This window comes from Amblyomma maculatum, chromosome 4 (assembly GCF_055883805.1).
Source record: "Amblyomma maculatum isolate TAMU_Amacu chromosome 4, ASM5588380v1, whole genome shotgun sequence".
Classification (NCBI taxonomy): domain Eukaryota; kingdom Metazoa; phylum Arthropoda; class Arachnida; order Ixodida; family Ixodidae; genus Amblyomma; species Amblyomma maculatum.
The window spans coordinates 169,567,525-169,584,522 of NC_139347.1; the positions used below are offsets into that span (position 1 = coordinate 169,567,525).

The 16,998-nt window shown below is 46.4% G+C and overlaps 1 long non-coding RNA gene across 1 annotated transcript in view; it reads right to left on the reverse strand.

The window, feature by feature from the left end:
- Positions 1 to 2,715: 2,715 nt before the first annotated feature.
- Positions 2,716 to 16,998, reverse strand: part of LOC146193475 (uncharacterized) — a 92,795-nt gene continuing 78,512 nt past the window's right edge. The window contains exons 6-7 of the long non-coding RNA XR_014706458.1: positions 8,511 to 8,603; positions 2,716 to 2,836 (exon numbers count right to left, since the gene is read on the reverse strand). This is a non-coding gene — a long non-coding RNA (uncharacterized LOC146193475). The remainder of the gene's footprint in view (positions 2,837 to 8,510; positions 8,604 to 16,998) is intronic.

Sequence of the window (16,998 nt, forward strand, 5' to 3'; positions counted from 1 at the left end):
TAGCCAATATAAATTGATTACGGTCAATTCAGTGGTGATTTCCATTTTAGGCTGGCTCCTTCAATTGTGTTGTAGTTAGTGTATTTATGTATCTTGCCTTTTGTTTTGCAGTGTGTACTTACATAGGTAAGTACACGAAGTAAAAGGAAAAGATGTTTTTGACGATGTTCTGTGTCCTTTTCATCTAGCATAAAAACATTGGTCCTAATTTTACCATTATTGAATTCAGTTAGATGAGAGATACGTCGCTTTTCCTTATTTTGACAATTTATTTGGATTGATCGAGGCCTTTTGAACAATATACAGCTTGGCACTGTCGCTTAATGTTGATTTGTTATCAATATAACTCGTATTATTAATTAGCTGAGACCTAAAAGTAGTGTACAGCGTTCGGGCTCGTTGTATGCCATGCAACAATACATAATTTGATGCTATGGCTTAAAGCTTAATTTTTTTCACAATTTCCTGGGTGCAGGTAATTTTAGACATAAGATATTCTATGATACGGCTTCATGCTGTAGCATAAACTTCATTTTAATCACAGTTGACCAATTCATGGTAGTACCGTATAGCTTTAGACTTCTACCCGGTGATAAAAAACTAGATGTCCCTTGTAATTCCTTCATGCTAATAAGGTATTCAGTCTGCGGATGGGCTCATATGCAAACTGAAAGCTGTGTGCCTTGCAGGAAGGGGGGGGGGGTGCTTTCTGCGCTGTAGAAACGTCCTAGCTGGCTTCGTTATCTAGATGTATGTGCGCATCTGCCAGAACCTTGATCTTTTTCATAATGGTGAAGAGCTGGAGTATGACAGATTCGCAGTAAGTAGGAGTGGGATTTACGGCTTAAGTACGTCTTGCTTTCTTTCGGCGGTTAAACAACGCAATAAGGGAAGAAACCAGACCGCAATGGCATTGTAATCTAAACCATCAACAACAGAATTTTATGTTTTGGCACCGCAGAGTATCAAACTCTACTCGAGGTTATAATTATAGTATATTTGTAGTATTTATCCTTCTTGCTCTGTTTATCATATATCGAAAAGCTGGGTTTCGTTCATAGAACTGTTCTACAGGTAACGTAGCAATGGTCAAGCCCCTGTGCTTTAGTCTGCATCGACTCGTGCTCGGATTCGGTTTGTAACATTGGCTGTTTGATAAATGCATCATGTATCCGTCTCACGACATGAACCAAGCAGTGTGCAGCTTATACGTTTTAAGGTGTATTGGCAGCCGTCATTCCTTCTAGAATATTGTATAATTTTGACAATTACAACCCCTCTCTGCCTACCGAAGCCTATATTCCTTTCCAACATAGTTTCTTATAGTTTTCGGATTATGCGAGGTTAACTGGTGACCAGTACTATTGTTTGTGTAGTCATAATATTCGCCTTGACATATAGTTCTTTCTCCAACATGCACGCAAGGGAACGGTTCTCAAAAATTGGACATGGGTAAGGTGATCTTCACTAGCAGTTATACTTGCTTTTCGCATTCAGCATTCAATACAAGACTGCTAAATAAATACGATACTACAAGGCGCTTTGGATATCGTGACTTCTTGTTATTTTATATCAGTATATTTCAGTTGTTGCAAAAGTTTGAAAATTTTTATACATATCATCCAATACACTTATTTAAATAGCTTACAAAGTTTAGGCTAGTGCCTCCAATGGAATAGAAATCTTACACGGTTGTTTAGTTATCGTGTATAAATATCACGAAATCGGCGCACATTTTTACTAAGCCGGCGCAGCGCGAGGCCCGCGCGTCGCCACATGGTACCTTCCACAAGATTCAGAAAAACCTCCTCCTCCGCGCGAGAGAGCGCGTAGCTTTGTACGCGTCGCCGTCGCCCTCTTTCTCACCACCCGGCTATGAAAGTGATTCATCAGTCAGGAAAACGCCAGACGTCTCTAGAATATTCTACGGGACCTAGCTGATGACGACGCGCGGCTCGACGGGACGAAGAGAGAGCGCTCTAACCAGCGAAGCTAAGTGTGTGTGCGCGCTAGCTTTGGCGTGCCCTATTTAAAGAGACCGCGCCGCTTGTGTAGTCAGTCAGTCAGTCAGTCAGTCAGTCAGTGGTTGCGGCGTGCTCCCAAGTGCGCAAACTGGACTCCCGGGGATCACCCGCTGCTGGCAAGCCCACGGACCTGCGAGGGATAAGCGCTCGTCTTGCATGGCGGCCACATCGTGACTCTCGAGGCGTCGGACTGCAACAGTGCCCGGTGAACAATTTGGTGTTTGTTTATGTGACTCTCTCGTGTTTCATTTGTAATGTAAAGCCTTTTTGTTATTGAATACCTCTGGAGTTACATGCGTAGCGTTTGTATTCTGTGAACCTCTCGTGTGTGCAATTTTAGGGGTTCTTGTGTATTCCTCTGTATCGTCTCTTGCTGTATATAAAGTTTGTTTTGTTTGTTACTTCTGACTCCGAACCTTACTCTGGTTTGAACCGGCGATAACTGGGCACCAAAAGGCCACCCCCTTCTGTCACTGCGAGGTAGTTGAATTCCGGCTGAGCTCGCCACGCAGGTCGAGGGCATCTCCTTTGCGACCGGAACAGCTACCCCCACTCACTCTAAGGGTGTCTGGGAGTGTGCGCACCGTTAAGGGTACATCGTTAATAATCTCCCTAATTATTAACGGGTGACAATGACTATATAATTTTTGCAAAATCTGCCAATATTTAGTAATTGTTTATTGATTATAATCTGTCGTTTTCTTCTTTCCGAGGCTTCAACATGCCGGGGGCAGCATTACATCAGAACAGACCACATTTTCTCCGGAGGCTCGGCACGTTCTATTGATATAACTTCTTGGGGATATTTTATGCTGCAAAATAGGAATGAGATATATAACATATATAGAGCTCACATTTCTATAAGAAAATGCTTTTGAGCGCGCATACACGATCGTAAAGAAGAAAAAAGCGTTTGAACGGCAACCACCGGAACCTGTCATACCTTCAAAACGTCACTGCGTACGACAGATTAGCCTCGTTCATAGCGTTCGTTAGTCTTGATTCAAGTTGTGGTGCGGCGTTTTTATTCTTCTTGGGAGGCGGCGTGTTATCGTATTTAAGCGCAAAGAAACAAGCATTTCAAATCTTTGACCGAGTAATGCTGTAAATAAATAAATTTATTATTCGGCCCCGACGATTCAGTCTCATAGTTGAACTTAGATAATGACTCTGCTGAAAAGGCTACTCCAGCGGCTCGAGGGTGTACAAAGATCTGCATTTAACCGAGACGATGAGACACCGCAGTACGTTTCGAACCTTTTGTCTACAATGAGAGTTTGGCTTTTTAAATTTATCTTGCAAATGATTTTCCCGGCACTATATTGACGTTCCCCTAAACTCTCATCGGGTTTTCGCGCGGGAATATAATTCTATTCAGCTGTGGCGTGTGGCTGGGCGTGGCGCTCGTCATATTTAATGCCTATTAGTTTCTTTGGCCGAAGCTCTTGCCTTTGACTTTTGTACGTGAGAGCGAAGTTAGCCCACCCATTTTACCAATGACCTCGCTTTCATTCCGAATTAATGCTTATGCAGGCAGCTCTCCGGCGCTTAGACTCGAGGCCTTCAACGGATAACAAAATATTAAGAGAACAGCTCCAAAATGAAGTGACGAAAGCCGTCGAAACTCTTCTGAAATAGTTTAAACATAGATGTATGGCTTTATAATGTACAAAGGTACACAAAACAGGAAAACAAGATGCTGACCGACAATGAATTTTAAACATTGAAAACGCAAATTAGTCACAACTCACAAGTATACAAACGAGAATAAAATACAAAGGATTATTTTTGATACCAAACTATCGCATATCCCCCGCTTACACAAAATAGAGAAAATAAATGCGTTTTCTCAACTTATCACGCGATTTACTGGAGACACGGGAACAACCTCGTGAGATATGTTTAAAGGGTCAAACTTTGTGCTTTCTGATTTTCACTCTGTCAATTTTTCTGTCGACAGATCGAGTTTTATATACTTCATATGTCTGTGTCCAGAATAACTGTGTAAATGATCATCTATCAAGCACCCGTACCTATGAATAATTGGAACACTCACTATGTTATGAGCACGGTTTTATGGAAAATAAAGGTAACCATCCGAAGTAGGTAATGGATATGAATCACAGTATATTTTTTTGATGGGATACAGCTTCTAATAAAGCTAGTTATTTTACGAGCAACGATTCAACTACTTTGTTTAATGCATGAGATGCTCATTTTCTGCTCAATTTATGCTCGCGTATTTTCTGATGCCCATTGCAATGACCTGATCGTATCTTCTATATTGTCTGAGAAAAATCGCATATGAATGTTGGCAGTTTTGTGTTTTTATCGAATGCATGCGACATAACTGCATCCGCTATATATGCTGTTTAATAATTATCTGGCAGTAGATATGTATGTAGAAAAAGCATCCTGTATTTAGGCTCTAAATGTAGCCCGAACTATCTGATAATGACTTCACACATTTGCCTATACGCATGACAGATTAGGTAAGTCATCGTCGGGAAAATGAAGGGGGCACTTTTGACTACTAAAGTGCGGTGAGGCGAAAGCTTTTATAGAGCGGTGGTTTTGCGCTTATGTTTAATGTACTGTGGACGACTGCTTACTGACTGTTAATTGGTTGGACAAAGTCGGTTTGACAGAGGTTAATAACGGTTTTTCATGTCTGTGACACTTGTGCCAATGAGCGCACACGCCGATGACACTCGAAAGCCTATAAAGTTTTTTGCCTTGGCGTTCCTTGGCGCACTTTAGTTGCAGTGCTCATTCAAGAGTGGGATTGGATATGCGGCGTTGCTCCTACCACGCGGTGTTCTCATAGCCACGTGACATTCTGACACAAGCCGGAAGTGCCTGACGCGGATTCGACGCGCATGACTTTGCTAGGTTTTTCCCATTGCGCCACCGCTTTCTCCCCATGACTCATCGCGCCGCTGCCTTCTCTCATGACGTCATGTTGTTGCCAGGATGCGCCATGACGTCGACGGCGGCGGTCTGCAAGCCAATCGCGTTGACAGGGCGCTAAACAAAGGGAACTAAGATAGGTTTCTTACGCACCCAGCTTGGCTTAATCTGTCAATGCGCCAGGATGGTGACCGGAAGGATAGGAGTTCCATTGCCTCTGGAGCCCGATTGTTTTCTTAAATGGTAATTGGTGCTAGTTTAGAGGAAGTGCCAAATGAAAGGCACAGCACGGACACCTTGAATCCGACGCCAGGTGAGGTCAGCTTCATGTATGCGTGAATCGGCCACTTTGGGTCAATGTCACGTCCGGTCATTATTAGTGACCATATATGACGTCACAGTGGCGTCAAATCCAGTCATGACCACGTTAGGTAATGGCCGAAGACGTCACAATCTTGTATCGCGAGGAATCTCACAAAAAAGTAACCCTTCGCGAAACAACAGCTTGGTGAATCATCAGCTGAAAAAGCTTTCGCTTTTAAAGTTGGGAAGACGGCCAAGCTTAGGGTGCTGGCCGCGGAAGCGTGCACAGCGCAAAATACTGAGGTAAAGTGCACTATGGATGTATAAAGGTCTGTAGAAAAGGCTATTTTAACGCAATTATGAGTGGACCTCCTAGTTCGGTAATCCATTATCCAGCGCCGGTTCAGCCCTGGTCACCAGTTATCGCTGGCCTTGTTGGTTATCGCTGCACAAATTGGCCTCTAATTGCTTTTTAGAGAGGTTCGGGATTGGGTCTAGCTGAGGTGTGTCCTGGAAATCGCATATCTGTATATCTGCGATGCGGCCAGTCCTTGCACTGAGAGCTGTGCGGCGTGGGGTACTATTGACTTAATTTTGTTGGTGTGGGGAGGGTGTGTGCATGCGCCGAAGCATATGTTTATCGGCTTTAGCTAGACGAAGTGTATCATTATGGGCCCCGCATTTGCCCTTTAGTTCTCTGCTTATCGGCTTTAGTGTTTTGTGTGATGGCGGGTAGACTCTTCTACCTCTGTTTAGAGCCAGTTTCACGTACAGCGTGACGTTGGTTGTGTCCGAATCACTTTCCATGTCGTGCACAGTGGGAAATACGACCGGGGGAGGTGAGGCTGGCTCGCTGAAGAATTGCTCGGGCATGTCGATTTGCGGCATCATTTCCTCCCCCTAAGCCAGGCCCCAAATGACCCGGGAACCACAGCACAGTGGCAAAAAACGCTGGTCGTTTAGTCGTGAGTTTTAACGCTTTTTTGTGAGGACTGTTTCATTCAGGAGACCGCGGCAGTGGTTACGGCGAGGGCTACCGCGGCTTCTTCTGTGTAGTTCAGATGAGTGGTTTTGATCTAGGCTTTTGGGGTCACTACCGCCATGGTCATAACCCCGTATACATCATCCATTTACATCATATTTGGTTTTACATCCTATGTCTATTGAAGAGCTACGGCACTCGCTCGTCTTCGGACAATATTGAGTCCCGGATTTATGTCTTTGGTATTTGGGCCACGTTGATGACAGCGTTCATTTCTCTGGGGATCTAGTTCCTCTATCACGAATTAAACACAGCGCGAAGAAACAGGACACAGGAAGAATTGCTCATGTCCTGTTTCTTTCTGTGTCCTGTTTCTTCGCGCTGTGTTTATTTCGTGATAGTTATGAACCTACTAGCCCAGACCAAGATCCCAATTGATCGTTCCTCTGTTCGCTTGCTTTAGGTGGAGTTATTGGAATTGCTTCCGCACTGCTTTGCCAGGTTTTGGGAGGGACGGAAGTATTAGCTGCGAGCTTCGTGTGCCATGCGCATTTCCTGTGTCGTATTGCCTATCCCCAGCTATAAGAGTATTTGGTCGAGTTTTGGCGTGGTATGGCAAGTGCCACCTTTTATGATTTTCTAACCAAGAGTTCTAGCTTTTCTACTTAATTTTCGTGAGATTTAGGAAAGCCGTACCGTACATGTATCTCAAGGTTACGAAGGCCTACACCAGCCTGATTGCCTTGTTTCCACGGATGCCATGCTGTTTGTTCCAGATGCAGTGGCTCATTCTTACAATTTGTTCTGCAGTGTTAGATAGTTTACTGTGGTGCAGTTGCATCTTCCCTGGGGGATGTGTCGGCCCAGCACGTTTATTTTGGGCTGTTCTTGCACTTCGTTTTCGTTTACACGGACTGTCCCATCCTGAGTCAGCAGTTCTCATGCGTTCTTGAGGATTAGACATTCCGACTTCTCAGGGTGCACTCGAGTCTTCTCTCCCCCAGGTACCTTGTCACGATATTCGATACCCTTTAAGAGTTCGCATTCGATTCACTCTTGTCTTTCGCTTTGCCCCAGACAGTCATGAGTGCGTGCAATAAGTGTTTGATTCCCGGAATTCCGAACAGTTCGGCTGGTAGGTTTTCATGGCATGGTTAAACAGAGAAACATGCCGGACGACGTTCACAAACTCTTCAAGGTGAAACAGCCCCAACTCATAAAAGTGCAGCCACTAATCGGTTTTGGACGCACTGCCCTTCTGCAAATAAACGTGTTCGTTGTGAAAATACATACTAACAATCGGCATCGCGAATAGACACGGCGAACACACAACAGGACAAGCTTTGTTGTGTCTTCATCCGTGTCTATTCGCACTGCCGATTATTAGTATGTATTCCCACCAACAAGCCTAATTTAAGACTAGTTTATCTAATTCGTTGTGGAGTCTGCCCCGAGTAAAGTGGTGTCCAGGATCTCCACAGAGGTCGTGCAGTTGGGTTGGTAGTCTTCTGCAACCTCTTTGAAGCTTTCCTTCACGGGTTTGGACGCCAGCAGGGACATGGACCGCATGGGAACTCCGACCAGAACAAAGCCGGCCTTAGCTCAGAGGTAAAGTGCCCAGATGTTGAAATGGCTGCACTCAATCCGGAACTCCCTACCCGTATTCCGTTCAGACAGGTGCACTGTGGTGTTCAGTGATGTCAGAAGCTTATCGTTGAACTCCAGCAGAGAGTCAGGCGCTCCCTTCATCTCCTGTTCCGCGACCTGCCCCAGCTTGCCATCGACCCACTCAGACTATTAACTGGCCTTGTTTGGAAGAAGGCCTTAATTGATCTTAACTTTTTGTAGTTGTTTTGAATATGCTACAAATTAATTAAAACATTCTATATCCTCACAGCAAACCTCCGGGTACCCGCAGAATCATTCCTCGTGGTTAAGTACACGCTTCCGGATTTTCGTCAGAATAATTAACTCTTTAGGGTCGTAATAAACATTGTACAATAAAGCCTTTCGTTTCGCTTAGCGTCCTAAAGGCTGAATTAGCAAGCAGGCCGCACGATACAATTCGAGCACACGAGTAGAGGAAACCTTGTACCCTTTGGATAATCAGTGGGTAATAGTGCCGCTAATAATCGGCCTATGCATTTAGGGTGCGGGATAGGCTCAATACTTGAAACCTAAAGGGGCACCTTTGCAAAACTCACCGCGTTTTCCCACCAGAGGCACCGATCTAACTAGTAACTCTTATTGTTTTAAAGTTGTTCAGAAAAATGAAAAAAAAAGCTTCTCACCTGACATGGTGTTCCAGGCGGAAAAAATCCGTACTGTCCTTCCGCCGAATTACAGAAGAATGCACATCCTAAAGGAGGTGCACTTCCAGGTGGCTGGAAATAATACGTGCAAAATGTACTTTTACGAAGTCGCACATTACGCAGGGCAAAAATCAACCATTATGGAAGCTTTCGTAAATAAGTATACAAAACATCCATCCTAGTGAATTACGTTTAGATCTCAATCCGGATTCATTTCCAGCCTTGAATATCGCAAACCACGCAGCCAAATAGAATAACGAGCAGGAACATAAAATGTTGCAATGAGCGATAGGGTCAATATTCCCGGTTTGCAAAGTATTGCTAGAAGATCGGCTTCAATGGTTTGTCTGGTATCCTGGAGTTTAAGATTCCAAGCGACTCAGGCTAACAGAGACGCCGTAATGGAGGACTCCGGAAAATTCGACCAACAGGGGCTCTTTAATGGGCCCTGACATGGCACAGCTCATGGACGCATTGTTTTCGCCCCCATATATTTCTGCCTATATTTCTTACAATTATGATAGTGCGAGTGGATGAATTCTGTTATTTCTACTCATAGTCTTCTTTATTAGCCAGTAATTGCAGAAAGATTTACTTGCTATGTGTCCCGCCAGAGTAACGCAGTGGTTAGGGCGCTCGACAACAGTGGACAAGGATGCGGGATCGAATCCCGGCTGCGGCGGCCGCTTTTCGTTCGAGGCGAAAAGCAAGGCGGCCGTGGGCTGTGAGATGTGAGTGCACGTTAAAGAACCCTAGGCGGTCGATATTTCCAGAGCCTTCCACTTCGGCGTCTCTCATAGCCTCAGTCGCTTTCGGACGTTAAACCGACGGTAACGTGACAAACCAAACCAACATACTTGCTATGTAAATGTATGTAAAGCACTAATTCATGAGGTCTAACCGGTTGGCGGTTTTGTTAAGTTGCCAATGGCTCGATTTAGAAACGTCTAATAGATAGATAAATAGGGTGGAAAAGAGAAGTCAGGGATGTGAACCAGAAAGGCATCCGGCTGGCTTATCTGCACTAGCGATAAGGGATGAGGGAATTAAAGAGCAGAAGCATTGTGAGCAGAACGGGCAGCTCGTCTGCCTGGTGGTTTTCATTGATACCGCAGTGTTCTGGCCGCCACTGAAGAATAATGTCGTGACCTTTAAATATTGCGCCATGGCACAGCTGGCGAACCTCTCCAACGAGTTGGTGATGTGGCCCGCTGCGTAGTGCAGCTTGCAGGCCTAAAGGGCTGCTTTAAAATTTGTGAACACTGTCCATTTATCTGGATGTTCTTGGCAAATGAATTCAACTGCAGTGCATAGAGCAGCTAGTTCAGCACCAGAAGAAATCAGATATCACGTTTTAACCTTTGTCAGAATTGACTTGGCTGGTTTACCACAGGTCCTGCGGAAATGGTTGGAATAACTTAGCTACCTGTGTAGATATGTATGCGATGTTTAAGTTTAAAGTACAGATAATAATCCGATGTAAATTGTTTAAAAGGAGGTGACGAGATTCCGGCTTTTCTCGTAGTTCCAGAAATAGTCTTGTATCCGAGATTCATGTAGACTCCATATGGAGGAGAATGGCCTTACAGCTAGTATGAACTGCGAGGAAATATAGGTGCAATGAGTTTCTACAACTTTGGCTTGTAGGGCTCTTTGGATAATTACTGGAAGTGTTGCCAAATGTTGACTAGGGACTTTTTTCAAGTACCGAATATTTTTCTCATTGTGTCAACAGCGATGTATGCAGTAACAGGATGTTCCCGGGCGACAAGAGCGTTATAATTTTTTGTTTAAACCGCCTTTTTGGGAAAGAAACAGTATTTCATTTTTCAGTGAGGCCCTACACTTGTTAGAGGTGCTTATGTCATCAGTTGTAATCCTTATAGCACACTTGCCTCCAGCTTGACGAAAAAATTTATGCTGAACGGGAAGCGAATTGATATGAAAGCAGCATGAATGCCCCATAAAATACAGCTGCGTCACAACTTCGAAACGTAATCATGTGCGTATTTTATACGACACCACTTTACTGAACTTGGGTTGCATACAAGGCGACGGCAAGGTGAGGGCAATTGCGATAGCTCTTCGCTCGAACGAGCTATATGTGCCTCGCGTAATATTTAGCAGTTGTGTACTGTAGACCAGTGTTCCGATGAGCGCAACACTTGTTTTTCGTGCCTGCCAGTGAGGAGGTAGGGAAAAATTCGATTTGATGACCGGCACGTCACCCCCTTCGCCCTATCACCTGCTTTGATGGGCTGGTGCAGTTTTTGAGCTGCTAGGCCTTGCTGCAACAACCAGGGGTCAGTACGGGCGTGCGACGGAACCCATGATGTCAGGTTGCGAATCCCCAGGAAATGGTCAGCGTGTTCCCCGCGGCATTGTGAGCGGGCCGAAGCCCACCTGTCCCATTTCCTACGGCGGAGACAGGTTCGGAGGGGGCGAACGTGGCATGTGGAAACTGGTTCAATATCGAAATACATTCAAAATACCTTCGGTGCAAAAAGTGGATCACTTAGCTTCATAGGCGTGGTTTCCGTTGCCGAAGACAACGGATCCTAGCGAGGGAAGAATGGCTGAGGCGAGCCGAGCTCAGGCTCTTGGTTACTCTCCCTTAGGCCATAAAAAGAGAAAAAGACGACGACAAAGTAGCCATATAGGTATCCAGTAAAAACGAAACCCGGGAACGAACCAGGGATGAGCTTAGAGCTAGGCACTTCGTGCCTTTGTAGCGGTTAGTAGTCTAATGAAAATAGCTGAACTCTTGTAGTGCTGACCCCATGCGTAGCTCTGTAGGTGTGGACAAGAGTGAACTGCTGACATCAGTCAAATCCGCGAAGGCGCCGTTGACCACAAGACTTGGGTGCACGAGGCTTAAGTAATCATCTAGCATAATATTGTCACGTCTCGATAGAACGCCAAGGAGGACGCAAAGATAGGACGGGTTTAATAGTCAACCTGGACGGGTCTTGCGCTCCAACTTCCTTCTCTTCCAGGCTCGCGCTTGTGGGGCCAGTCATCATCTTTGGCGTCGTCTTCTATGCGGTTTTCGGCGGTAGTGCGGCAATGCCAATGCTAACGGCAGCGTCAGAAGCACGGGTCGTCGGCAGTTGCGGTGGTGGTGAGGGTTTTGACACTTTTCGACTGGTTGCAACCTCCCCTCGCGAGGTTGCGGCTGTTAGTTTCCCCGGAAAGGGCTAGGGGACCGCCGTCCGCTAACGTCAGCAATGCCACGACGCATCGGCGAAGGATAACGCTGTGGCGATGGGGAGGAGCGGTGGCGGAAGCCCGGGGATTCGGTTTCCCTGCTAGTCGCAAGGCCGTCCTCGGTTTGGGCAGTGTCAGCGTCGAAGCGGCGGCGAGCAGAAGCAGGCCGAAAGGCCTGCCCCTCTTCGCGCTAGCGGCAGTACCGATACACGTGGCCAGTTTGTCCGCAGTACAGAGTGGTCGGCTGTCATAACTGCGCCACCTGTCCGTTCGGCGTGGTTGTTAGCACCTGGACGGCGCCCACTGAGGCCCCTTGAAGAACCGCATCGCCTGACGGCTCGGGGAGCTCGGTGGGGCATGGTCTGGAGGCGGGCGACGTAGGACAGCGGCATAGCTCTCAGATTGCTGCTTGTGATAAGGCGCAGGAATGTTGGCCGTGTAGCTGACTGGTTGTGGAACCCGGTATAGTTCGGAAATGGCTGCCGCGTTGTCGACTGGATGAAACTCGTTGCACTGTGCAGACGGTGATAGGGAGGACCGAATTTCATTCCTCAAAGCTTCCACGAGGGCCTCTGACGACTGAGCTTTCGTAGCCGCAATTCGCTGCAGCTCCTCAAGGACAATTTCTGTGATCATGTCTCGAAGGGTGGTCTGATCTGTTTCAGTCAGCGCCGCCGCAGTCGTCGGGACATAGCTGACAGGTCGGTTGTACTGGCGGCACCGATCTTGGAGGGCTCGCTTTATAGCCGTAGCGTCCTTAACGAACTCACTCACGGTTTTTGGGTGGGTTGCGTACCAAGCCGGCAAACACCTGCTCTTTGACACCGTGCATGAGATGCCGTAACTTCCTTGGCTCGCTCATATGAGGGTCGGCACTCCGAAAAAGGTGAGCCATGCCTTCCGCAAACATAGCCACGCTCCCATTCGGCTTCTGGACGCGCACTTCAAGCAGGCGCAGCGCATTGTCTCTTCGAACAGTTCTCGCAAAGCTGTCTACGAGCTGGCGGCGGAAGTCATTCCATGTGGATAAGCTGGCCTCGTGGTTTTCCAACCACGTTCTAGCATTATCCTGAAGGGAAAAAAAAAACATTGCAAAGCTTGTGATCCGTGCTCCACTGATTAATCTTGGCCACTCTCTCAAACTGGTCAAGCCAGTCCTCCACATCTTCAAACGCTTCCCCGCGAAAGCACTCTGGCACCTTGGTGTTCTGAAGAGTCACCGTCGTAGGGTTGGGATGTGCTATGGCTTGGGAAACCTGATGAACTTGGGCGTTTGAAGAGTCGCTCAGCAGACAGTTGTACTCCAGGGCTAGGCCTAGAAGGCGGCGGCAAGCGCGATGGACAGGCGTGTCGATGTCTGGGATCCGTTGTGGACTGCCGGAAGGAGTCTTATGCATACCCCAGAGCGCTCCACCAGTGTCACGTCTCGATAGAACGCCAAGGAGGACGCAAAGATACGACGGGTTTAATAGTCAACCAGGACGAGTCTTGCGCTCCAACTTCCTTCTCTTCCAGGCTCGCGTTTGTGGGGCCAGCCATCTTCTTTGGCGTCGTCTTCTATGAAGCAATATGTTGGACCGCACCCCGTGAACAGTATCCATCAAAGTGTCTAAAACTGTGATCTTTGGCGCGTATCCAAGTACATTGGGTACATTGTAAAAATCCTTCCCAACGACGACGAAATTCGTCTCTCTTGTAGCTCCAGTACAGTCGCCTGGTAAGACTTGGCATCGGAAATGAGGAGCTGCCAATAGGACCCTAACCCAGACGCTGATGCTGGCTCTGATGCAGTCATGTCACGGTGATTGTTTTAAATATATACTTTAGTTATTTACATTTTTTTGTACTGATCCAACAGAGTTTTTGTTTTGGAGGGGGCGGGGGGCATGTAAAAGTCGTCTTCCGCATTTTTTAAAGGAACGAGAAATAGAGGATAATATTAAGAATGCATCCGAACTACCAGTTCTGAATAAATACAAAGTAACGATTCTGTTACGACAGTATTAGAAAAACAAAACCAATAGATACACTTGAGAATGGCGACGTGGTTGAGTGTGAATGAATACTGAGGACGATTGCTATACTCCACAATGCGAAATTTGAGCGCCACATTTTGGCTTCGACGGCGCGAACAGCCACTGGTTACTGCAGTAGGTTAAGCAGTTGGTTACTTATAGCAATTGGAGAAATAAGGGTGCTCTTGGCGGCGCAAATAAAGAGTCGAAGGTGCCGCCCAGCTGGGATGTGCTCATGCGGCGCGAAAAGCAATGTCCTTTCGTCGGCGGAGCTTATATGGCGCTTTGTAGGCACACAGATGTGAATTCTGGCTTCGGTGGAGCGCAACCTCTGCTCCGGCAGCTGTTTAAGCAACAGCAAGAGAAGTATTTCCACAGGGTGCGGCGCTCATTCTTCTTCTTCTTGCAAGGCAGCACTGGGAACCGCATGACTGGAAAGGTAAATCTGTCGTGCAAACCGTCTCATGCTGCCGATGAATGAGCGAAGCAGAGCCCGTGGCTCTGCTTTCTCTTTCTCTGAAAACGTTTCTTTGGCCCGTGACTTTCTCTTGGCTCGTGGCTCGTTACTCTTTGGCTCATGTACACCGGCACAGATGGCGACGCGGCTAAACTACCAAACAGGTCACAGAAACTGCACTCTATTTATGACCTTTTGTGCGCCCAAGTTTCATGAAAGATCTGTTTGCGAGATAATTTCTCTGCGTGGTTTGCATTGCACGAAGACCGTTGCTAGTGTTCAGGACACCAAGTGCAGCTCTCTTCGCACAAGTATCATTCTTCCGTTTGAGTCTCTCTCCCACGTTAGCGTATGTACAGTGCTTTCAATGGTTATCGATTGCACTGGTGCAGCCGCAGTAAAATTGGATGCTTCGTTTCCCATCTCGACAAACGACGGGCCAAAGGCAGCACTGTATTTTTGATGTCCTCATTGTCTTGAGGTGGACTCTCACCAATGCAGCATGTCGCAGAAAGCTTCGCCTTGAAAGGTCGCTGCGTGGGTTTGCCCGGAAGCGTCGCCGTCGGATTCTTCTGTAACGTGCTTGGCCTCGACTCAACGCGGGAGCATTGCTAGGCTGCATGTAGCATGTGACAGCTTCGTGGTCGATGTGCTGTGCCCGGCAGTGTGATGAATCATTTTTGGACCGTCTAGAGACACCACTATGATAGCCGAAGGAATTTCGCATGCAGGTCTAGTAATGCTTTGCTCTTAAAGCTTACTACGGGGTTCTTGTCAGCTCTCTCTTCGATACAATGGCTTGAAGGGCGATTTGGTCTTGTCTGTGTTTGGAAGAAAAAGTGCATTTAAAGCACCTCTTTTGTTCTGCAGTTTCTTATAGCTCTCTGACATGGAGTTTTTCAGCGGCTTGAGCACACTAGCTGCTTTGATTATTGAGAGCGTTAATATGGGACCAGCGTTTGACCTTACCTGCAAACATCGCGGCAGTAAGAATCGTAAAGTCTCCCTTTTGTTAGCTCATGTCAAACATGACTGCGATTCTCGTAATCAGTAAACTGAGCTATTAGTATTAACCTAGAATCTTTTAATGGGCTCTTTAGCTTTTTTATATCAGTAAATGCACTCTGAAATAGAGTGGGCTTTCTCCTTAGAACTCTCCTTCACGAGGCAGAAGCGCCTTGTGAAGGGCGCTTGTGCCCATCTACTTCTTAGAGATCTTCAGGAACGTTCACAGTTGTTTGTACTGCAACCATTGAGGCACTGCATATGCAGTTGTTTCGGTGTATTGGATGGTATCCATGGCACACCTGCCAAAGCTACTTCCACTAAGGCACAGGAACCTTAGACTCAGTTGAGCGCAAACTTGTCTCCGGAAGTTTTGGATAATTTGCATACCTCTTGCAGCGGGGGCGTAGAAGTGCAATATATACGCCTCGAATGCAACAGGACCATGGTTAAAATCTCGGTACTGCTCAGTTCTACACCGCATTAAAAAGTAAAGACCCGCATGTCGATGAAATTGCATAAACAGGTTAGGGCTGCGACCTGATGCCGGTGAACACCTCCGACAATGCACTCACTAACTAGATTAGGGGTCGGCCACCAAGATACTGTAATTGGCCACAACCTCCCATGAATAGTCGAATAAATCCCCTGTTCTCAAGTCATCAGCGACTGCGGAGCAAGTGACCACGGTGGTGGTCAGACTTGTCACTCAGAGGAAGGTGCTAAGCATTTCTGGCTCCGGACAGGCCGCCACTGGAAACTTACCTTGGTAACGTTTATTGCTAGAACTTTAGCTAGTAAGGCTAGAGTAGCAGTACTGTTAGAGGAACTAGAAGGCATGAAATAGGATATCATAGGGCTTAGTCAGGTTACAAGGCCAAATATAGGCATATACTGCACTGAAGGGGGGGTGTACTCAGTTATTGATATTTCTTGGAGAGACGAGAAGTAGGAGTGGGTTTACTCGTCACTAAGGATATAGCTGGAAATGTAGAAGAATCTTATAGCATTGATTACGTGTACCAGGCATCGTAATTAAGCTCGTAAGGTTGTAGATGCATGCGCGCCTACATGTAGTTATGAGGACCAGGCAGTGGAAAGCTTCTATGAAGATGTAGAATCGGGAATGGGGAGAGCAAAAACAGTATACTGTACTCATGGGCAACTTTAATGCTAAGTTACAGCAGCAACCTAGGTTAATATTAGGCAGTGGGTAACTATGTCATTGGGCTAAGGAATAACAAGGGAGAGGTAATAGTTGAGTTTAGTGAACGGAATAACTTACGAATTATGAATACCGTTCTCATCAAACGTAAGAACCGGAAGTGGACGTCGAAAAGCCACAACGTGGACACTAAGGATGAAATTGACTTCATGCTGAGCTCTAACCTTGAATTTCTGTTGGTATTTAGAAGTAAGCGGAATGTTTGATGCAGTGAGCACAGGATGGTAAGGTCATGAATTATTTGGTTTGGAAGAGGGAAAGGAACCGATTAGCGAAGAAGTCGATCATCGGACTAGCGTTAAGGGAAAAAGAAGAATTCAGGCTCTTGGTTGCAGCATGGATATTTAAGGCTAACAAAGGAAGCCGACCTGAGCCTAGAAGCAATGACCAATAATTTCAGAGATATCATAAGGTACTGCGTGGTAGAAGTAGGCGGTAGAACTGAGAGGATACCGGTAAACTGCCTAAGGAGACAAAAATTTGATTCAGAGAAGTATGAAAGCCTCCAACAAAACAGACCTGATAGAACTCGCAGATATATCAAAGCTAGTCAACCAG